This window comes from Sus scrofa, chromosome 17 (assembly GCF_054392235.1).
Source record: "Sus scrofa isolate SSC_HxYL_T2T_F1_AM1 chromosome 17, Sscrofa_HxYL_maternal_Yorkshire_Landrace_v2.0, whole genome shotgun sequence".
NCBI lineage: Eukaryota > Metazoa > Chordata > Mammalia > Artiodactyla > Suidae > Sus > Sus scrofa.
The window spans coordinates 56,625,435-56,649,544 of NC_139399.1; the positions used below are offsets into that span (position 1 = coordinate 56,625,435).

Here is a 24,110-nt window from a genome sequence, read left to right on the forward strand (position 1 = left end):
GGGTCCAGTCAAAACATCCCCATGTGGGATTGATGCCATTCGAATGGACTCCAGATGTCCCCTGGTCTCAGTGTCCCTGTGACCTCAAGGAGGGAGGAAGGCCCTGCAGGGAGACACGTGGCGGGTTTAGCACCCAAGGAAGCAGCTTGCTTTGCCACCCCAGCTGCTGTGCGGTGAGGGTGTTTGGGTGATTCCCTGGCCCTGCCCAGCTTCGCCAGACTCCATCCACCTCTGCCCTCAGAGGTCTCTATGGCCATTCTCTTGAGTTTTTTCATTCAACCAAAGGAAATGCCCTGCCTGGGGTGGGGTCAGGGGGTAGGATTCTACTCAGAATCAGAGCCCAGTGTGGCTTTCCACAGGCCAGGTCAGCTGGAGGCCTGTGCCTATGTCAAAGCCAGGCAGGGCTGCAGAGAAAACTGTGGGAGTGGGGGGCCGGCAGTCACGGATGGAGGGGCTGGAGAGAAGCAGCAGAGACCAGAAGCTGAAAACGGAGGATGGGGGTGGGAGAGGCAACCTCAGAAATGCCTCTATTGATAACGTCTCTGAGGATTACTGATCAAAATTCCACCCTTCCATTTAAATACCCGAGCTGGGAGTTCCCACTGTGATGCAGTGGAAACAAAGCTGACTAGTATCCATGAGGATGCTGGTTCGATCCCTGGCCTCCCTGAGTGGGTTAAGATCCAGCCTTGCCTTGAGCTGTGGTATAGGTTGCAGACACAGCTCCGGTCCCTTGACCTGCGCCATAACCACAGCAATGCCAGATCTGAGCCACATCTGGGACCTATGCCGCAGCTTGCAACAACACCCGATCCTTAACCCACTGAGCAAGGCCAGGGATCAAACCTGCATCCTCACAGTCAAGTTCTTAACCCATCGAGCCACAATGGGAACTCCTACTAATACATTCTGGATGTAAAAAATATTTAAATAACCCATTAAATCAGACTTGTGCCCTTGGGAGAGTTGAGTCACCCCCAACCCGGCTCCCGGAAGGCCCTAGTGTCTGCCCTCCCCCACCCCCCGTCCCTAGAGTCAGGAGCAGGTGGCTGTGTCTCTCTGATGCAACCCTGTCTCATACAAAAGCTCCGAGAGCTGGGAGCATGTCTCATGAGCTTTGGTTGTCCTTCCTCAACGCCCCCCCACCCCCTTCTGCTTGAGGATGACCACAGGAGATGCTTCGATGACAACAAGGATGGTAATAGTAATTCCAGCTAATAGCATGGAGCCCTAGTTGAGCCTCATAACAACCCCAAATAGGAAGTTACAGCCATCACTACCCTGTTAGCCTAAGAGGAATTGGAGGCACAGAGAGTGTAAATACTTAGGATGTGTCCCCAGCAAGGACCACAGTCATCCTGATGGGGAAGCCTGCATCCTTGTCTTTGTACAAGGGATCCTCAGCAGGCTCTGGAGTTCAAGAGAATCAGCACTTTCCATCCCTACATGTGGCTCCGAACAGGAAAGAAGCCAGAGAGGAGAATTACCTTTGGGGACAGGAAAGCAAGAAAAAAATCCCCGCTAATGGGATGATCCAGTCTTAGTTCTGGTCCAGGCCCAGCGCTCATCTTCCAGGCTGACTTCTGTCCCCCCGCCCCACCATTACTGCCCAGATATTGGAATCAAGGTTTGTGGGGGCTGCAAGAGAGAGCCCCATGCACCCTCACCAGGCCTCCCTCCCTGAGAGGAGCCATGTGTAAATACCCTGTGAGTGATGTGAATTTCCATGATGTACACAATTTGGGTTTGGCTAAATCAGCCACATGGAGGCAGAGACTTCTAAAAGTCTAGCCCCAGAAGGGCATTTAAAAACCATTTATTCACTCTCCCTTTTTTTCACTCTGTTCCAGCCTCACTGCTGTTCCCCTAGCACAGGGGCCTGCTTCTGCCCCAGGGCCTTTGCATTTATCAAGCCTTTTGTCTGGGACAGAATTTACCTCCTTCCTGTCTTGGCTCAGACGTCAGCTGCTCAGTAAGACCTTTTGTTACAGTTACAAACCCATCTCCCCTTCCTCACTTTATGTTTTCTCCCAGGATGTTTCACGTCCTGACATTTTACTGATTTTCCTCTTTGTTACCTTCCTCCCACCCTCTAGGATGTCAGCTTCATGGGGGCAGGGCTTCCTATCTATTTGGCGTCCTGTGGGGTATACCCAAAGCCCGGCACATAAGAGATGCCCAATACACATTTGTCGAATAAATTATGTTCAAGAGCATCCCATTTTACAAGTGAGCAAACTGAGGACCAGCAGAGGGAGGGACTTGATCAAGCCATGAGATCAAAGTCTATCCAGGTGGGAGTTCCCACTCTGGCACAGCTGGTTAAGGATCTGGCATTGCCGCAGCTGTGACATAGGTCACAGCTGAGGCTCCTGGCCCAGGAATTTCCATAGGCTGCAGGTGTGACCAAAAGAGGAAAAAAAAAAAAAGTCTATACAGGTGTCCTAGGGCTGCTGGAACAAATTATCACAAACTTGGTAGCATAAAACAGCTATTCATTCGCTTGCAATTCCGGAGACCAGAACTATGAAATGAAGGTGTCAGCAGAGGCTGCCCTCTCCCTGCGGGCTCTTAGGAAGGATCTTTCTTGCCTCTAAAGCTTCAGGGGACCCCAGCCTCCCTCGGCTTGTGGCCGCCTCCCTCCAATCTCTGCCTCTGTCTTCACAGGGCCCTTTCCCTGTGTCTCTGTGTTCCTCTCCTTCATCCTATAAGGACACTGGTCATTGGATTTAGAGCCCACCCCAGCCTCAGGATAACCTCACCCCAAGACCCTCAACTAATTACGTCTGTCAAGACCCTCTTTCCAAATAGGGTTCCCTTCTGAGGTTCCAGGTGGACAGGAATTTAGGAGAACACTGTTCAACCACCGCACTGGCAGAGCTGACTAGAACTCAGGTCTCCCCCGCCACCCCCCGACCACAGCCCCCTCAGGGGCTCCACTAGAGTCTCTGCTTTGAGAGGTTAGGTTGGCAGCCGACGGCTGTGGCTGTCAGTCTCCCGTGAACTTGTCAAGTAGGAGAGGGAAAAAATAAACTCTGGGGTTAATGAAAGCAGCGAGATGATCTCGGCTGATCCCCCCTAATCCCCTGCTCTGAGCTCGGCTTTCCATCATCAGTCGAGGCTTCTTTTTTTCCCCTTCTTTGTCCGAGTTTCCCCAGAGAAGCAAGCCTTCCAAATTTAATAAACTTCCCCCGCCCCCAGCTTTCCCTAAAATAAAGTAACAGCAGGATGATTTTCAAATGTCTGTCTTGACCTCATGATTGATGAGCCCCAGGGAGCAAAAAATGAGGGGAGAGAGGGGGCCGAGGAGGTGAGAACGTGGCTGTGTGTTGAACCTGTGTGCCATGCCTTTGGGTGGCAGCGTGAGCCTTCAGCGGGGAGATGTGTAGGCAGTGCCAGGCCAGCCTGAGGGGGATCCAGCCCGCGTGTGAGCGAAGGCGTTTATGGGTAGGCTGATGATGCTGGTGAGTGTGTATATGTGAGCACACATGAGTGTGCATTGTGTCTGTGACTGTGTGTGCTGAGGTGCCTGTCAGAGAGAATGTGGGCGAGTGTGTTGGCCTATGTGTGCCCAGGCGAAGGAGGTGCATGTGCGCACACAAGTGTGTGCGTTTACGTGTCCATAGGCCAGTGTGGGTCCAGGTCTGAACAGTGTATGTGAGCCCACGGGACCCTGGGTGTGTGGGTGTGTGATGGACAGTGTGTGTGACGCTTAGCACTTGGTGGCTATCGTCAGCAGTATTGTGTCACATCCTTGAAAGATGCTAAGAGAGTAGCACTTAAATGTTCTCACCATAAAAACAATGTCAACAAGACGATTACACAGGAAGACAGATGTGTTCATTAACCTTTCGGTAGTAAGCCCGGTCACGTCTGTGCGTGATCCAATCGTGGCATTGTACACCATAAGCTTGTACAACGTTAAATGTCAATTATATCCCAATAAAGCTAGGAAAAATCTCATGGGACCCCAAAATTGTGTGTAACCCTGAACGTCATGTTAATATTAATAATATCCAGCTCCCCTGGCAGTGGGCCTTCTCCTCCATTTCCTCTCTGACCTCCCCTTGTCCCACTGTACCCCTTCATTCTCTCCCCTCCAGCCACACCAGGCTCACGCCTGCCTCAGGACCTTTGCACTTGCTGTTTTTTCTGCCTGGAACACTCGTCCTCCGGAACTCCCCCCACTCCCCCGGGGCTCCCTCCCTCCCCTTTTTCCGGCTTTACTTAAATGTCACCTTCTCAGAGTCTCTGGCTGTGATCCCCACAGTCACCCCCCAGCACTCCCAATCCTCCATCCCAGGGGAAGGGCAGAAGGACAGACCCGGAAGAGGGAGTGGAGGGGCAGCCAAAGGTGAACGGCGAGTTGGTGGCTGTAGAAATTTCACTGGCCTGACAAACTATCCCAGATCGGATACAATTCTTTGTTGTCAAATTTTGGAAGTGGAGTTTTTTAGACCCTTCGGCTGGGGGTGGGGGGGTGGAGTTTAGAAATCATCTAGCTTTGTGCTTCTTAAGTGATTTGTGCTCACGAACTAGCATTAATCCTCTTTGGATAACAAGGGACAAAAACATAAAACTTCAAACTGGTTTAAGCCAAAAAGCAAATTTGTTGGCTCATGTTAACTGTCACAACCAGCAGGAGAACTGGCTTTAAGTTTGGCCAGATCGGAGTTCCCGTCGTGGCGCAGTGGTTAACGAATCCCACTAGGAACCATGAGGTCGCGGGTTTGGTCCCTGCCCTTGCTCAGTGGGTTAACGATCCGGCGTTGCCGTGAGCTGTGGTGTAGGTTGCAGACGCGGCTTGGATCCAGCGTTGCTGTGGCTCCGGTGTAGGCTGGTGGCTGCAGCTCCGATTCAACCCCTAGCCTGGGAACCTCCATATGCCATGGGAGCGGCCCAGGAAATAGCAAAAAAAGACAAAACAATAATAATAATAATAATAAATAAATAAATAAATAAGCTTGGCCAAACCCATGGACGTGCTTGTGTTGTCAGGAGCAGTCCCTCTCCGTCCTTTAGCTCTGTTTTCCTTCGTTTTGGCTTCAGACCCAGGTGGCCCTCTTGGCCTGGTGGCCTCGAGTGGCTTTGGACTTTTGTTCAGTTAGCTTGGCAGCCTGAGTTCATGTCCTTGCAGCAAGAATTCAGGGATGACACTGTGGCCTGGCTTGGATCTCCAGCTAGAAAGGGGGCTCAGTGCACAGGGTGTAGCAAGCATCTGCTATTTTTGCCAACCAGCATGCTTTTCCCAAACAACATAACCCTGATTTTCCTCTAGGAAGCCACCTTCTCCCTGACTCGAAGTCCACAGCCAATCAGGCAATCAGTGCTCCTGGCCACTGTGACTGGTTCCGGGGGATCCCGTGTGTCTCAGTCTGCTCAGGCTGCTCTACCAAGACACCGTAGACTGGGTGGCTGAAACCACCATCAGGTATTTGTCACAGTTCCCAAAGGCAGGAAGTCCAAGATCAAGGTGCAGACAGATCCAGTAACTAGTGAAAGCCCACTTCCTGGTTTGCAGACAGCCGTCTTCTCAGTGTATCCTCACGTGACAGAGGCATGGCCGGTGGGGGCGGGGGGGACAAGCTCTCTCATTTCCTCTGTTCTTATAAGGGCATGAATCCCATTCATGAGGTTTCACCCACGTGTCCTAATTCCTGCCCAAAGCCCCCTGATACCATCACAGTGGGGATCGGGGCGTCCACACACAAATTTGAGGGGATCACAAATATTTGACTCATAGAACATGACTTCAGCTCCACCCAGACAGGCCAGTGCAATGCAAGCGAAACCCATGGCTCACGCTTGAGCACCTGTCAAGGACTTTGGCATTGTGAGGGTTTCAGTCTGGAGGTTGACTTCCTAAAGGGCAGTTCCATCTCAGAATCAACCCAAGGGAGGCAGCATGAAGACTGAAACTGTCTGGGATCTTTCCGTGCCTGAAGCCAGCCCACTGTCCTGGATTTCTTAGTTAGAAAACACAATTCATTCTTGGGGGAATGGGAAGTTACGGTTGAATGGGTACCGAGTCTCTGTTTGGGATGATGAAAATGTTCTGGAAATGGATGGTGGGGATGGTTACACAACAGCGTGAAGTGTACTGAAAGCCACTGAACTGAACATTTTAAAAATGGTTAAGATGGTAAATTTTATGTCTACTTTGCCACAATCCAAAAATACCCCCCAAATACCAATACATTCCTAAGTCCATTCGAATTGCATTTTTAACTCTTACAACCCCAAGTTCATGGTAACACTATGTACATGTCTCTGACATATCAAAATATACCTGCCTGTGTCCCCTTCAGCCATGGGTTCCACTGGCAATTGACCGAGTATCTGGAAGAGGGTTTTAGCAGGTGCCAATGTGGTTATCTCTTCTGAGTGTCACCAGTATGTATTCATCAGGGCTCTGGCACCAGGGTTCAAGTCCAAAGGCAAGGTTCTGGTGGTGGGTGTGAAGGCCCAGCAACACAGGAGTGAGCTGGCCTCCCCACAAATCCACAATACACTCGTTCAACAAACAGCACTTCCTGAGACCCACCCCCTGCCCCTGGGAGTGGCGAGCCCCCCAGAGACACTGAGCTTCAAGGACTCCCCATCCCATGGGGGTGGCCTCTCCTCCCCTAAAGGAAACAGACTGTGACAGGGCCAGACGGTTGTCCTACTCACCCCTCAGCTTGGCCCCAAGTGCTTCCCCAACCAGATTTTTATCCCTGGGGACAATTACATGTGATTTCCTGGTGACAGATGCTGTCAGATTCCGAGGCCTCGGTGGGAAAGGCAGTTGGGGCCCCCTCCCTCCCTCCTCACCTTGTCTGGCTCCCTTCCTTCGCCTCCCGACCTCCAAGTGGTTATTAACGTAATAAGCAGCATTTCTGGTCCAGCTGCGACATTTCTGACGGATCCTGCCGCCATCCTAGACAGGGGACTTGCCTTCTCCATTCAGGGGCTGCAAAGATCTGCCCCAGATGGCCTCCTCCAGTTTCTGTAGCTCCAGGTCATCTGCTCTTTCATTCATTTATCTATTCACACATTCATTCCGGCCACTGCAACCTCGTGACCTCATTCCCCACGTCTTTTGCTTCCGTCCTGGGGCCCCATCACACCCCCACCTGTCTGCTCCTCCAATGTGCCCAGATCCCCCCCTCCCCACCCCCTCCCAGGCCAACCCCCAGCGTTTGCACCAGGCTGCACTCTGCCGGAGCACCTTTCCTCCGGAGCTTCCTGTGGCACGCTTCTCCTCCGGGTCCTCCGGGTCCTTCTCATCTCAGAGGAACCTTGCGTGACCACCCGGACTGACACAGGCGTCACCCAGCGGATGTTTTCTAAATCATGATCATGGCTTATCCCTTCGTGGCATCAGCCTTACCTGATGATTTTCACCTTGATTTATGACGTGCTTGTTTACGGTCTGTGGTCCATTCCAATCAGAGGAAACGGGGTCAGAGGGGACCTGGTCATTTTGTTCCTGGAGACAAGAGCCAGCTCTGGCCCCAAGTTGGTGCTTGGAATTTTTGCGTGTCTTTGGTGGGGTCTCCTTAGAAGTGGACACTAAGACAGGGATTCAAGTTCAAGAAGTGTATTTGGAAAACCCTGCTAAGGGAGAGGGGAAGTGAGAGAAGGAAGGCAGTTCCCCCGCCACGCTCCCCCTGCCACCCCTGCCCCTCCAGTGGCAGGAGCAGGTATCAAGTCGGTTTCCAGGGTGGGCAACTGGAGCTTAATCCAGCTGGGATGCTTGGGGGGTAACCATGGAAAACACACACCTCAGAGGCACCCTCCTCCAGGGCATGTGCGAGCTGGAGTGTTTATTCCCAAACTCCAATTATCATGAACTGAAGGTTGCTCCCAAGAAGCGGGGGAGGGATGTTAATTCCTTGGTACCTCCTACCTGCCACGTGCAGGGCAGAACTCATCACTGTAGCTCCTGAAAGGCCTCAGGCAAAGCAAACACAGGGGTTGGCACCAGGAAGGCCAGTCTGGGGTGTACTGAACAAAGACCAATTGGACACAGGTTGGGGGAAGGGGCTGATAATGTCAGCTGGGGAAAAAAGGAATGGATAGAAAATTGTAGTCATTCATTAATTTCAGAAGCCTGAATCCCTACAATATACAGAGCCTTGGTGACAGAGTGATGATTTAAACAGACACAGTTCTTGGTCTGATGGAGTCGGTATTCTGGGAAGGGAAATGAGAAAGACAAGCAAGAAACAGATCATCAGAAACTTCACTGTTTAATTTCATTTGTGACACAGGCTTCAAGGAGACGAGATGGCGGGAGGAGGGGCTCTGAGTGTTGGTAAAGTGGAGACTTGAGGCTGGAATGGGGGCAGGATGGAAGGATCTCCCTGAACAAGTCACATGGAACATGAACCTTATTGAATAACTTGGAGGAATGGCATTTCAGACAGAGGGAACAGCATTATGAATGCTCAGAGAGACAAGAGAGATTTTTTTGAGAATCACTTCATTGGAGTGCACATATCTGCAAATTCTACCTCTGGCTGCCTGCTCCACATCTCCACTGGGTATCTATAGAACTTATCAGGTTAACGGGTCAAAAAAACATGGGTTTCCACTCCCAACCTTAGTTCTCCCACAAAACAGCCCCTCCATGGCGCTTTCTCTGTCTCCAGCCTACTTTGCTTCTTCACCACTGATATTGACCAGTTGTACGTGCTTTGTCTATCATCTGCCTCACTGAAACATCAGATTCTTGAGAGGACAAACATTCTGTGCCCCATGATATCCCTGCCCCAAGAACAGTGTGTAGAATATAGTTGGTGCTCAATTAATATCTGTTTAAACAAATGAACACATGAAGAAAAACATGAATGAATGAATGAACGAATAAATGAATCTGTCTCCACTATGACAATGTGTGCTACGTGAAAACTACAAGGACTGTGTCTTATTTGCAGCTTAGATTGCAATAAATAAAATTCCCAATCAGCAGTGGCTTAAGCACTCGAGACATAGGACTGCATCATTTAACAAAATATCGGGAGCAGTCTGGATCAACCAGGGGTGATTTTGCCCATCAGAAGACACTTGACAATATCTGTGGAGACATTATTTTTTATTGTGATAACCGAGATGTGGGTACTACTGGCATCTAGTGGGTGGAGACCAGGAATTCTGCTAAACATTCTATAATGGACAGGTCTGTTCTCCACAACAAATAATTATCTGCTCCAAAATGGAAACTCTGGTCTAAATGGAAATGGTTTCAGAGTTGGTTCAACAGTTCAGCAATGCAGGACTCTGAATCTGTGCCTCTGTGCTCCTCTAGAGTTTCCCCTCCTTGTTACAATATGGTTGCCATGGTTCTGAGCATCACGCCCATCATTCCAAGGAGAAAAAAAACTCTCTCTCTCATTATTTTTGGAAAACCTTTCCTTATATGGCCAGTGCCACACCCTGGGTCACGTGTCCACTCCTAGTCCAACTGTCCAAGGAAGGCTAAGTTGCTGTGATCAGTTTGGCTCAACTGACTCATCCTCTGAGATTGGACACTGTGCCTGAGAACAAAATCAGGGTTATAGGAATAAAAAAGAAGGGGAATAGCTGTTGGATAGTCAAATTAATCAGAAGTGTCCATCATTGAAAATGATTTCTTTTTTGACTTCTTATTGCTCTTACCACTAAACACAAAAGCCAGTCAAACAAGTAAAAAAAAAAAAAAAATGATTCACTCTTCTTAATTATTGCCCACCCAGAACTCCACCTTCACCAAACCAGCCTCACTTCCTCAGCTCGCTGGAGAAAGGAAGGCAAATCTTTCCACTGTCCTCCATCAGATTGCCTTGGATCCTAGGTTGGCCTTTGAACCCAGCTTGATCAAACACCCATTGTCCCCTGCTTCCCGCCAGAAGTCTCTTGTTGGCTGAACAGATCTAAGCTCCTGGCAGCAGCGACACAAACATCCAAGTTCACCAGAGGGGCCTGACCCCCGAGAAGGCAGGTGGGCGTTGAGCAGCTAGAGCCCATCCGCAAATGCCAGACAGCTGTGCACATTTTTGGGGCAGAGACAAAAAACAGATACTTAATGTATCTGGTTAGAAATGAGGATTTTCTGGTGTGGTTATGCCTGTCATTTCAAATGTATCTCTTCTATTATTTACAGCATGTGTGCACCTGACCTTGTCAGTTTCGCCCCCAGAAGCAACTTGGTGAACCATCTTCAGAATCCCACCAGAGGCTTGGGGGAACTCTCTGCCCAGCCTCAACCTCTCAAGTCTTTGTTGGGAGTCAAATTTGAGTGAAAACGCTCATGTAGGAGGAGGTTTGGGAAGCTGCAGGCAACACTTCTCAGCTCGGGGCAGAGCCAAAGCAAACCGTTTTCCACCCTTTTTTGCCTACACCCTCAAATCTGTGGATGGCCCAACATCCAACCAAGTCCCAGACCCAAGTCTCAAGGTTATCCTTATTTTCTTTTCTTCACTCACATGGCACATCCTCTCCATCACTAAACCCTATTGGCTCTTAATAAAACTTATTTCCCAAAGCCACCCGCTTCCCAGCGCCCCCATAGCCATCACTCTGGTCCAAACTGCCATCATCTCTAAATTACTGCAGTTGCTGTCTCATTGGTCTTCTTGCTTCTATTCTTGCCCCCCTTTCAAGTCAGTCTCCATACAGCAGCCAGAAGGATCTTTTTTAAAAAGGAATCAGGTCAAGTCCCCACCCTGCCTCACATCCACACATGACTTCATTATTGTATTTAGAATAAAATCCAAATTCCTGGCAGTGACTTCCAAGCCGGCATGATTGCTCCCCGGGGACCTCTGTTCCAGCCACAGAGGCTCCTGTCTGCTTTCTTTCCTCGCTGCAAACTGAGTCCCAGCTCACCATCACAGAGGGTGCGCTGCCTCGCACAGGAAAGCTCTGTCCTCAGACTTCCTCGGCATGGAAAGCTCTGTCCTCAGACTTCCTCGGCATGGCTCACTCCCTGTCATTCACATCTTTGCTCCAAGGTCACATCCTGAAAGTCCTCCTGAACACCCCTGATCCCTGCAGCCAGTCCACCTAATCAGTCACCCTGACATCACCCTATTCTATTCCCTTCGTAACTTTCCCTCTGTTGTTGATTTCTTTTCTTGGTGACTGTTCCCCTCCCTTCATCACAGTGTCCCCGCTATAAGTACCTAGAACGGTACTTGGCACATAGGAGATGCTCAGTAAATTACTGGGTTTTTTTTTTTAATTTTTTTATTGCAATATAGTTGATTTACAACGTGTGCTAATTTCTGCTGCAGAGCAGGCATAGACATTCCTTTTCTTGTATAATTATTGTTGAATTGGTTCATAAAGCTCACTAACGGCTCTTGTACCAGAGTTGTCCCAATGTCCCCAGCCCCCAGAATTCCTGCCCTCTCTGAGTTCCCCCAGCCCTGGCAGTCTGTAGCCTGCTTGGAAGGAAGGAGAACACCCTGGGAACCCCCTACCCCCTCAGCTAGACTCCAGGCTCATCAAGGACAGAGCCCGGACCAGATCCAGCTCTGTAAGTGCTGGATGCTCAGTGGATGGAGAAGTCTGCCTCAGCCTCAGAACAGTCCTGAGCACCAAGAAAAGCTCGGTTCTTGGTTCTTTGTGAACGTAAAACAGCCCAGCGTCTGCCCCCAAGGGGCAACCTCTCTGCTGCAGGGCTTCCGCTTCTAGGAAGGAAATCTTCCCACAAGCATGAGGCAAACTGCATCAGGAGGAGGTTTCACAGTCTCTCTCCACACCTCCCCTCTGGTTCTGGTGGCTGCCCCCTGCCTGTCCCCCTTCTGCCCTTGAGAGGTAAAGGCTTCCCACGGCTGCTACCCCATGTTCTGCATGGATCTCCCCACCCCCACCCCTTGTAAATATTTCATTCCTCGAACTCCCTTCTATGACCCAGAGTGAATGTGCCATCTGTCTCTGGCAGGATCCTGACAGACTCACAGGGGACGATCTCCTTAGTTATAAAAAGTAAAATTACCCACGTGAAGGAACCGAGCATTGTTCTGAAAGCAAACGCTAAGCTGTTACACAGCCATGCCCAGCAGGAAGTAAAAGCATTTGCTTGTTTTTCATGAATATGTCTTGGTTTTGTCGTTTAAAAGGCACAGGATGGGAAACAAAGCCCCACCAGCCTCACTGGACCCACAGGAGCCTGGACAGAGCTCATCCTCTCCAGACTGGCAGAGGTGAGGAACGTCCCTCTCGGGGAATCCGTGCGGAGTTGAGGGACAGTCTGACTTGAGACTGTTCCAGGGTGTGTTGAAACACCTGCTTCCAGAACCTGCTTGGGAAAGCAGCACAAGAGAAGCATCTCTGCCAGTTTGCCTTTCCGTCTCCACACCTGATGCACCATTGGAAGAAGACGAGATAGAAGTGACCAGCCACATGCTGGACGCTTCGGAGCTCTCTTCGCGAATTTTTCCAATCATCACTATGCAGCAAAGCCAGCATTTCCCCAAATCACAGCTATGGCCATTCATTTTTCTAACATGTCAAAGGTTCACTTCTGATTAAATGTCATCCTTCTACACTAGGCAACCATGCTAGTGTGTTTAAGATGTATTTGGGGTTTGCACCTGCTCGCAGATGCATTGAGGCATCTGGGTACATATACGCGTCTATTCTCTGTCAATGGTATGATGCTGTGTACACTCTAGGATCAGGTTCTGAGGATCCATCCATGTCATAGTCTGCATATCTTGCCCATTGCTCAGAACAGCGAGCGTGCATCCACATTTTATCCATCTATTTCTCCTGGTACCGAACGCCCAGATAACCTCTCCTCGCCACCACCGCTAACCGCTAACGCCAGAATGATGTCCTTAGACAGGCCCTCTCATGACTGTCTTGAGAAGTGATTTTGTCTTTTTTTTTTTTTTTTTTTTTTGGCTATTTCTTGGGCCGCTCCCACGGCATATGGAGGTTCCCAGGCTAGGGGTCGAATCGGAGCTGTAGCCACCAGCCTACGCCAGAGGCACAGCCACGCAGGATCCGAGCCGCGTCTGCGACCTACACCACAGCTCACGGCAACGCCGGATCGTTAACCCACTGAGTGAGGGCAGGGACCGAACCCGCAAACTCATGGTTCCTAGTGGGATTCGTTAACCACTGCGCCACGACGGGAACTCAGAGAAGTGATTTTGCATTGATACCTGGGAGAAGAGTGCCAGGGTCCTGTAATTCCGCATTTATTTCACCGGACTCAGCACTGCCCGTCTACTCTTTAGAAAGGCGTCATCAGACCACCCTCCCAGCAGAAAGCTTTTGCTTTATCCATTTTTAGTACTTTTTACATGTTGAGTTTCCATTGTAAGGCACACCAAAATTCAAGGTTCTTTTTGGGGAATATGTTCCTGTCTGGTTCACAGGCAATTCCCTCTTTGTCCTTTTCAAAGCTTTTCGCCTTGAATTCTGTTTTGTTGGGCCCCAGGGCTGGAGCACTTCCTAATTTGCCATGCTGCCTTTTCGATTCAAAACTCGTGCCTGCTAATCCCGCGTGATCGGGATTTATGTCAATGCCCATAGCTCATGCGTGCCCATTGTCAAGACGGAATAATTCCTCTTGATGGATTCTTCAAAACAACAGCCTTTTGCCCACAAAGAAACAGTGCCTGTCTGTCTGGGAAGTGTAGTGGACCTCTGTTGTTTATGTCTGCCCAGAAGCCACTTGTTCTTCTGGCCCTAGATCCCCAGTTTTCATCTGGGGAATCCATCCCTCCCTCACTCCTAGTCTAGGAGGATCCATCGCCTCTCCCCCCTCCGCCACCCCAATCCAAGTCCTGGTGAGTCAGAGTATTCCACACTCCCGGCCACAGTGATTGGCTGAGCAACGGGCAATCGACCCATGCCATCTGACAAAATTTTAACCCAGGATATTAGGTGGAGCTTTTTAGGAAGCCCCGCTCTGGGAGTTCTCTCATGGCACAGTGGGTTAAGGATCCGGTATTGTTATTGCAGCGGCTTGGCTCGTTGTTGTGGCACGGGTTCGATTCCCTGGCCCAGGTATTTCCACATATTACCGGTATGGCCAAAAAAATAAAAAGAGGTGCTCTGTTTCTGCTGAGGTTTCTAAGCTTGGGGAATAAAACATGGAACTGCTGGAGGCCGCATTTGCCATGACATGGAAAAAGCCTGCTTAAAGAGACACAGTTGACAGAGAGAGACAGAGAGAAAGAGACGGAGACAAAGAATCAAAAGTCCGGAGTTCCCACTGTGGCACAATGGGAGTGATAGTGTCTTGGGAGCGCTGGGACACAGGTTTGATACCAGGCCTGGCACAGTGGGTTAAGCATTGCTGCAGCTGCAACTTGGGTTGCAACTGCAGTCCAGATCTGATTCCTAGCCTGGGAACTCCATATGCCATGGGGCAGCCAAAAAAAAAAAAAAAAAAAAAAAAAATCGAAAATTCATTATGATATCATCATCTTCTGAGCTACTGGATTCAGCCACGCCTGAAAACTTACCTCTTTTTTTTTTCTTTCCAGATACATGATCCAGTAAAGTCCCCTGTTTGAAATAAGATGGCTTGAGTTGGATTTCTATCACAGACAGCTGAAAAATGCCCTAAAACAGTGAGTGGTAGGCAGTTTACTTGAATGCTTACCGAAAAAAAAAAAAAAATCCCTGTCCATCGATTATCTATTAGGCCATATCTCAAAGCTCATACCTTACCTTGCTTTCCTTCACCCACTCTGTTCCAGCCATTCCAACCTCTTGGCTATTCCCAGAGAATATCGGCTTGTCCTACTTCAGGGCCTTTGCACTTGCTGTTCCCTCTGCCTGAAGTGCTCTACTGCCTGATTGTCACATCACCATTCCTTGTCATGCTTCAGGACTCGGCTCAGATAGTGACTCCTCCGAGGGACCTCCTGACCAGCCCACCTACAAGGGTTCCCTTCCTGCTTTTTGGCTTGGCACCCCGCCGGCTCAACTGAGCAATACCTGCTGGTATGCTGCTTCCTTTACATGGTTACCAGTCTCCCCCCAGTACAAGTAATCTGTTTTTTCACCACCGTAGACCTGATGTTTACAACAATGGTTCGAGGAGATGCTTGATAAGCATAATCAAACTAATAAAGGAAGGTTGGGAGAGAAGAAAGGAAGGGAATGAGGGAGGGAGAGGGGGAGGTGTGGGAGGATTGGATTCACACAAACGCTCCAGGCTTAAGAGCCATTCCCTATTTCTTCACATACTCAGCTTCGGTCCAGACCCAAACTCAGAAAATATAAGAGCCTTTGAAATCCCATCTCGGAATGTCCCTCTGGCCTGCCACTTAATTAGATGACCCCATAATGAAATTTCTCCCCACTGAGTCTATATTTAATAATTAATTGACCTCTTCAGTCCAGCCACGCTCGAAGTCTCATCAATTATCCATCTTTCCCTTCTGCACTCAACACATCTCCTGGGAAGAAAGGGCCCAAAGAGGAGAGGCTCGGAGTGGCTGGAAGCTAAACGGGCCCCTGTGACGGGTGAAGGTCCCCCAAAGTGTTGATCTGCTGGGAATGGAGGGGGAAGGAGGGGTTGGGATAGACAAAGTCTTAGGCTTGAAGTTTATACTGAGGGGCCCTCTTTAGGAAGAAGTCAAAATTACTAATACAAAATCTTGCACAAATAGAAATATTTAGAAAAAAGAAATGACAGCCCATTAATTTTTTACAATTACTTCTTTAAAATTCAGGTAGAGTTGATTTACAATGTTGTGCCAATTTCTGGCATACAGCAAAGTGACCCACTCATACATATATATACATTATTTTTCTTATCGCATCTTCTCTCATGGTCTCTCTTAGGAGATTAGATATAGTTTCTTGTGATATACAGTAGGAACTTATTGTTTCTCCTACAACAAATTACTTTTTTTTTTTTTTTTTTTTTGTCTTTTTGTCTTTCTTTTTGTTGTTGTTGTTGTTGTTGCTATTTCTTGGGCCGCTCTCGCGGCATATGGAGGTTCCCAGGCTAGGGGTTGAATCGGAGCTGTAGCCACCGGCCTACACCAGAGCCACAGCAATGCGGGATCCGAGCCGCGTCTGCAACCTACACCACAGCTCACGGCAACGCCGGATCGTCAACCCACTGAGCAAGGGCAGGGACCGAACCCGCGACCTCATGGTTCCTAGTCGGATTCGTTAACCACTGCGCCACGACGGGAACTCCACAAATTACTTTTTAAAAGGCTGACACAGACCACAAAATCCAGGGGAAAAAATCCTGATATTTTTATTAATTAATTGTAGGACACAGTTTGAGAATTATCAAGCAGTGAGTATCAGGATTAATCACTTCGTGCTGGCTGTGGCAGCACATATACTAGAATTAGAATGATACAGAGAAGATCAGCCTGGCCCCTGCACAAGGATGACATGCAAATTCATGAAACATTCCGTATTTTTAGACCATGATGGAAAATATAAGAAAGGGACTGTATATGTAGGTAAGACTGGGTCACTTTGCTGTATGGCAGAAAAAGGCACAACACTGTAAATCAACTATAGCTTAATAAAAAAATAAAAGTAAAAAGTAGGTTGAACAAGATTTCTTAAAAAAGATTAGTCTCTTCATGGAAGTCCCTTGTGGTGTGGCGGGTTAAAGATCTGGCATTGTCACTGCAGCAGCTTGGGTTGCTACTGTGGCATAGGTGCCATCCCTGGCCTGGGAACTTGCACATACCACAGGTGCGGCCAAAAACAAACCAAAAAAGATTAGTCACTTCACAAGAAAACCTGACATGTTTTAGCTCTTGTATGAGAGAAACTTGATCACCATTCCCCCCGCCTTTTTTTTTAAATTTAATTTAATTTTATTTTATTTTTTGCTTTTTAGGGCTGAGCCTGTGGCATATGGAGGCTAGCGATCGAATCAGAGCTACAGCTGCCGGCCTGCAGCACAGCCACAGCCACAGCAACGCGACCTACATCCCAGCTCATGGCAACGCCGGATCCTTAACTCACTGAGCAGGGCCAGGGATTGAACCTCGTTGTCATGGATACCAGTCAGGTTCGTTACCACTGAGCCACAACAGGAACTCCCCATGTCCCCTTTTTAAGGACAGAGTTCTCAATCATCTCATCTTATAAATATCACTTTCTGCAGAGAGAAAAGAAAGGTAATAATCTTCCCTCTAGAAAAGTCGATCAGAAAAAAATTACCTGAAAGTTGTTGGAACAGTTTCTTTCAGCTTGGTAACCCGTGATGGGTAAGGCCATGTACTGTGTTAGTTTGCTAGGGCCGGCGTAACAAAGGACCACAGACTAGGTTTAGGGAGTTCCCTTCGTGGCTCAGCGCCTAGGATCCACGACGATGCGAGTTCCATCCCTGGCCTCACTCAATGGGTTTAAAGATCTGGCATTGCCATGAGCTGTGGTGTGGGTCACAGACATGGCTCAGATCCCATGTTGCTGTGGCTGTGGTGTAGGCTGGCAGCTGTAGCTCTGATTCAACCCCTAACCTGGGAATCTCCATATGCCTTGGGTTCGGCCCTAAAAAGACAAACAGCAACAACAAACCCCAGAGGTTTATTTTCTTACGGTTCTGGAGGCTAGAAGCCTGAGATTAAGATGTCAAGGTTGGTTTCCTCTGAGGCCTCACCCCTTGGCTTGTTGATGGTGGTCTTTTCCCGGGTCGTCACGTGGTGGCTTCCCTCTGTGCCTGGGTCCTAACCTGCACTTATAAGGACGCCGGTCCTATCAGAGAAGGAACCACCCCAATGACCTCATTTTAATTTAACTACCTCCTTAAAGACCCCACTCCAAACACAGTCAGATTCAGAGGTACAAGGGGCTGGGGTTTTCCACCCAGTAATTTGGGGAAGATCTAATGCAGCCCACGGCAAAGACTTTTGGAGGCTGGTTGTCAAATGTGGGGACACCACTATCGAGTTTCTTTCCTATCTGAGCTAAGACACATCAAGGCATTTCAAGTTTGCTAAAAGCAGTGACCAATCTCAGTTAGCCTCTGATGGCTGACTCCCAGCCTCCAATTTGTCAATGCCATCCATCCTCGTGCTGTAACGATGTCTCTGGGTGCCCATGAGCAAGAGGATTTTTCTGGGAAGCCTTTCTCCCACCTGGAGCACAAGCAATGACTTAACCACACCCAGAGATGATGGTAAGCCACGTGAAATATCTCCTGCGGCGAAGGGAATAATACAATTCCAAAGAACTTCCCTTCGGCCCCTCAGGGATGTCCCAACCGAGTGGTCTTAAGGGATAGCAGTTAAAATATCCAACTTTTGCAGATTTCACGAACACGCGGCTCTGTGAACATGGTGTGAGGGCTCCTCCCAGGGGTTTCGAAGGTGCCCCAGCAAGCGATGGGCCTTGAAGTGTAAGCTTCATTAACTTCACAGGAAATCTGCCTCCAGGGTCGCTTCCCCTTTCCAAGCCCCGCATCATCCCGGCCAGGCCAGAGTTTCAAAGAGAGAGAGACAAAGCAAATGGGGCTTTTCATGTGTGATGGAGCACATTCATTTCCTGAGGTCACCGTCACAAATTACCCCAAACGTGGTGACTGAGAACAATACAAATTTATCCGGCCACAGATAAAAATTTCTGGAAGCCAGAAATTTGAAATCCAAGTGCCGGCAGGTCTATACTTGTTCTGGAGACTCTGGGGGCAAAGACTTTCCTTCATCCAGCTTCTGGTGTCTCCCAGCATGCCCTTGGCTTTGGGCAGCAGCACTTAGATCTGCCTCCATCTTCACCTGTCCTTCCCTGTGTCTCTCTCTTTTCTCATCTTAAGAACCCCTGTCATTGGCTGGAGGGCTGACCCTAATCCAGGACAATTGTATCTTGGGATCTTTACCTTAGTTTCATCTGCAAAAACCTTTATTTCACATAAGGTCACATTCATAGGCACCAGGGTTAGGGCTTGGAGCTCTCTCTTTCTCTCTCTCTCCCTTTTTTTTTCTCTTGTCTTTTTTCCTTTTCTAGGGCCGCTCCCACAGCATATGGAGGTTCCCAGGCCAGGGGTCTAATTGGAGCTGTAGCCACTGGCCTACACCACAGCCACAGCCATGCGGGATCTGAGCCACGTCTGCAACCTACACCACAGCTCACGGCAACACCAGATCCTTAACCCACTGAGTGAGGCCAGGGATCGAACCTCATGGTTCCTAGTTGGATTCGTGAACCACTGCTCCATGACAGGAACTCCTGGACCTCTCTTCTGGGGGGATAGTATTCAGTGCACAACAGGGGGTCACCAGTGTCCTCACCAGTCACGACCTTAGGAGAACAGACCTAGGCCTCAGTGGTTTCATTGAAAAGGAAAGAGCATCTGCTTGGGGCTGGAATCTCACTCTAGCGCTGTCTCCAGCTCTGCTGGATTTCAGCAGGTCTGTCCATCACCCACAGGTGAAGCCAATGAAAGCAAATGCTCGCCAGACAGGTTTTCTCCAACACAGGAGAGTTGCCCCAACTTCAATCACACTCCCAACTTCTGTAATGATTTCCATGTCCACGAACTGCTTAACTCATGTTTCACTATTCCCTGAATGTTTTTTTCTCAAATGGTTTTATTTTTAAATATCCAGCCTCATCCTAAGCAATAATATCCAGGAAATAATTACTAGAGTAACTTGAGCCAGGTTATACTGGAGAAAAATGAGAAGCGTGTTTGTTTTGTTCACTGCTGTTCCCCAAGAGCCCGGAGCCGTGCCTGGCACATAGTGGGCACTTTCTTGTGGAATACTGCCCCCGTGTGGTAGGATCAGCACATAAAGGGAAACAAAGTATGAAATGAGGCAAGACCATTTGGGTCTGTAGGTCATGGTAGGGTTCACATTTTTATTCTTGTGGAATAAGAAATTAATGGAGGGTTTTCAGCCCAAGAGACAAGCTCTGGATTTGAAAAGACTGCCCTGGCTGCCCGAGGGTTTTGGTACCACAGGTGAAAATCTGACAAAGTGTCTGACTCTGAGAATATGCGCTCCATTCTGTTGACCTCAGGGCAGCTGAGTGAGGAGGTGTTTGGAGAGGTGGGGGATGGGACCAGGAGGTCCCCTTATCCACCAGTGGCAGTGCTGAGGAGTGCGGTGCATCGGGTCTTTGGAAATTACATCTAAATGAGCTTTCCTCTCAGTTGCAAGGACCAAGGAACAAGCACCTCATGGTTCTATTGGACCCTGGATGATACCACAGGCCACCCTGTCTTCAGGACCCTAAGGTATAATTGTACAAATCAGTCCTATAAGCATCTTAAGAAATGCACCATTTGATCGCGCATTGATTGGTATTTGGTGGGGTGGTGGGGGTGGGGTTCAAAAGAGTTGATGGAGTCAATATCGAGGTAAAACAGAACAGTTTCAAAACCCTGCTTCACTATTTTCTACTTTTTTTTTTTTTTTTTTTTGTCTTTTTTCCATTTATTGGGCCGCTCTCGCGGCATATGGAGTTCCCAGGCTAGGGGTCGAATTGGAGCTGTAGCCACTGGCCTACGCCAGAGCCACAGCAACGCGGGATCCGAGCCGCGTCTGCAACCTACACCACAGCTCACGGTAACGCCGGATCGTCAATCCACTGAGCAAGGCCAGGGATCGAACCCGCCACCTCATGGTTCCCAGTGGGATTTGCCAACGACTGAGCCACAAAGGGAACTCCACTATTTTCTATACATACCCGGTGTAGCAATAAATGTGGACGTGGAGGGCGTCACTCCACACCCCTGAAGGTCCCTTGGGGACAGCCCTGGACTGGGAGTCCCTGGGGAGCTACCACTTGCTGGGCATCCTTGGGTGCGAGGCTGGTCCCACCTGGCTTCATTCAGCCTCTTGCAACAAGCAAGGTCACAGAGCTAAGGAGGAGGCTCTGGGTGTGACAAAGGGGTTGCGGTTCCCCTCCCCGCCCACCACCTATCCGCCTGCGCCCTCGCTCCACCCCCGTCCCCGCCCCGGGCTGGAATACCCCGGGGAGACGGCGGCGGTAACGACCCTCGACAGCTGCGCTCCCACTAAACAGCCGCCCCTCCCCGGGCCCCAGCCCTCGGCTCCGCTGCCTCGGGAGACAGGTTCGCACCTGCTCGGGGCCATTTCTCATCAATTAGGCCTTGGCAGCGCTTGAATGGGGCCCGGCGAGGGCGCGTCCCGGCGGCCCCGCAGCGCGCCGCCCCCGGCCTCCCCCGGCGGCCCCGTGCACACAGATGGCAGCCCGGGCGCAGCTGCCCGCCGGGCTCGCGGGGGCCACAATCGGCCCAGTGTTCGCAGCCCCCAGGTTGGGCAGGGGGCCGGGCACACCTGCGCGGCGCAGATGGTGGCGCCCGCGGCAGCAGGCACCGGAGGACCCTCCAGGGACCAGGAGGCGGGACGAAGAAAGCCGGGGCGGGGGCGGGGGGAGTGTCCCCCTGCACCTCGACTCCTTTCAAAGCGTTTAGAATCTGGGGAAGGGGCCACCGAGAAAATGGCATCGGGCTGTGGGACGAAGCCAAGCCCTCGTCCCTTCACCTCGCCACGCCCTGCGCCCCTGCCCCCCAGCCGCCTCGCTGCAAAGTGAGTTTCTTTTGGTAACCTAAATGCCCAGCAATAGGGGATTAATCAGGAAACGTGCTCCGGTTTCTGCAAAGCACTGATATGTAACCATGACAAAAATGTGCTGGACAGGACGCGCAAGTCAGGAAGCCACACGTTCAGTGTAATCCTCCTTTGGGGATCCAAGCTGGGGTTCTAGCTCCACCGCTTTAGAGTTGCAAAAAATTGGTGAGGTCACTTCCCCTTTTCCAACATCACTGTCCTCCTCTGTCGAATGGAATAATAGTTCTGTTGCAAGCTTAAATGAGACAGTGGCTTAAAAGTGCCTAGCGTAGAACACAGTAAGCAATTAATATTTTTATTTCTTATTATAAAAATAACACATACTCATTGTTAAGAATTCACACTTTATCAAATTATATGAGTCAAAGCTAGGGTATCCTATCCTTTCACCTCTCCCTGAAAAAATCGTTAGTAACAGTTTTGCTTTTGGCTCCATGATTTTTCCTACATTAAATGTACGTACATAAACATAGACGCTGAAATCAAAGGAGATTTTTAATTTAGTGGTTAAACTCTTGGACTCTGGAGTCTGACTGCCTTCAAGAGACCTGACTCTGTTGTTCCTCTGCTGTGTGTCCTTAGGAAAATTACTTAACCTCTTTGGGCCCCAGTTTTCTCATCTATAACTTGCAGGAAGACTGTGAGATCAATTGAGCGAATGCTCAGAGAAGATTTCAAACAGTACAAATAACAGCTTTATTGTAGATCCCGTTTTGTAACTTTCCCCCCCTTGATATTTCATAGAGGTTTTTCTGTTCCACAAAAGTCAAAACAGTCATGTTCTTTTAACAACTGTAGGACATCTCATCCTACCAGGACCATCACATTTAATTTTTTTTTTTTTTTTTAGTGCAGCACCCCCAGTATATGGAAGTTCCCAGGCGGGATCCAATCAGAGCTACAGCTGCCAGCTTATGCCACAGCCACAGCAACACGGGATCCGAGCCTCATCTGCGACCTACACCACAGCTCACCTCAACGCCTGATCCCCAACTCACTGAGTGAGGCCAGGGATTGAACCTGCGTCTTCATGGATACTAGTCGAATTGTTCCACTGCTCCACCACGGCTTTAATGCAAGCAAACTCATCATTAACATTTTCAAAAATCCACTTCTGGAAAGAAATTAATCATGAAAAAACATTACATAAAAGCATATTTAGCAGGGATGCACATTTTCCCTCTGGCCTCAGGCTCCATCCAATATGGCTCTGGAAGGTGCTGGATATTTGTCCATTTGCTTTTCCAAAGGGTTGTCACAACTGACACTCTCACTTACAGAAGAATTTTCAAGCATCTTTTGGAATTAAGCTGCTTTCAGCTGAGGGTCATAATCTCTACATTCAGCCTTGGTCTGAGAAGAGCTAGGAGCTGGCGTGACTACCTGGGCTGGCTCTCCAGCCTCACTCACTTGTAAGGAAAACCTAGATGGTTCTGCCAAAGCCTGGGCTGGCTCAGGTTACTGCAGGCTCTGAGAGCTGCCTTATCACAGATCTGCAAAGCCCCTGCTTCTCCGGAAGACTTTCAGCTCAGGGGCAGACAAACTCTAAAAACCCTGGAGCTGCCTTGGGGGCAATGAAAGCAGCTCCCGAATTGACTAGATCTGGGACGCTTGCTGAAATAATCTCATTAATGTTCCCTTACCTGCAGCCGCCAGCAAGAGTGGCTCTGTTCCTCTATCCATGTCTTTATTCCTTCTGTGGACACCCTGAGCCTCAGCTCTGAGCACGGAGTCAAGCCCTGGGACCAAGGCGAGTTAGTCACGGTCTTTGGAGCTCAGAGGGGCAGACAGCAGGGTAAACAAAGAATTTCTAAGACCTTTTCATGTCTGTTATTATCTCACCACTTTGTCCCAGGAGAGTTGGGAACACTTGGGCCAGATATAATTGGATGTCAACTGGCATCTCAATCTCATGTCCGAAACAGTAATAGTAGAAGTTATAATAATAATAACTAATGATCATGATGACACAGTGTTTATTGTAACCAGGACTGTTCTAGATGCTTTATGTATATTAACTCATTAAGTCCTCATGGCAACTGAATCCTGATCAGTACTGTCTAGGTCCATTTTGCAGACAAAGCAACCAAGGCATAGCTGGGCTTAATCCCTTGCCTAAGTTCCTGAAGACGGTAAGTGGCAAAGCTGGGATATGAGCTCAGGGGACCGGCTCCAGAGTCTGAGCTCTCATCTGCTACACTGTGCCCTTCGATTCCTCCTTATTCTTCCTTCATTTCCCACATCTCAGAAAAATGGCACCACCCAAAAGAAGGAAGGAAGGGAGGGAGGAAGGGAAAGAAAGATCCAGGCACAATTTTTACTCCACACTTATCCAATCCTTTTCAAAACTGACTTCTCATCGCTCCAGTATCAGACACCTGATGTTTGGGTTTCCCCAGAAGCAGTCAGGGGCGTGTAGATTATTTGAGAAGCATGAGCCAAAAGGAAGCAGGGCAGGAGAAAGGGGAGAGAGCAACCAGTTCATTGTGCTTTATCAAGTCAGCGGCCACGTGGGTGTCCGCAGCTTCATCCCTTGGATAAACTCTGAGAAATGGTGCAGAGTACACACCCCAGAGTTCTTGTGCCCCAGGGGCAACA

General features: G+C 49.3%; 1 long non-coding RNA gene and 1 other non-coding gene across 12 annotated transcripts in view; both read left to right on the forward strand.

The window, feature by feature from the left end:
* LOC106506702 (uncharacterized) overlaps positions 1-23,474 on the forward strand; it is a 53,914-nt gene extending 30,440 nt beyond the window's left edge. For 4 of the 11 annotated variants that reach the window (XR_014832497.1, XR_014832491.1, XR_014832493.1 and 1 more), the window contains one exon: positions 1,851-3,240. This is a non-coding gene — a long non-coding RNA (uncharacterized LOC106506702). Of the gene's footprint in view, positions 1-1,850; positions 3,241-5,278; positions 5,432-10,126; positions 10,420-12,089; positions 12,526-14,471; positions 14,566-14,687; positions 14,935-20,068; positions 20,153-22,367 lie in introns of those variants that run through there. The other 7 variants (XR_014832496.1, XR_014832499.1, XR_014832498.1 and 4 more) reach the window with 4 other exon arrangements.
* LOC146395341 (U6 spliceosomal RNA) lies at positions 16,274-16,380 on the forward strand. Its single transcript, XR_014833010.1, has one exon. It is a non-coding gene; the product is annotated as a U6 spliceosomal RNA (small nuclear RNA).
* Positions 23,475-24,110: the final 636 nt, after the last annotated feature.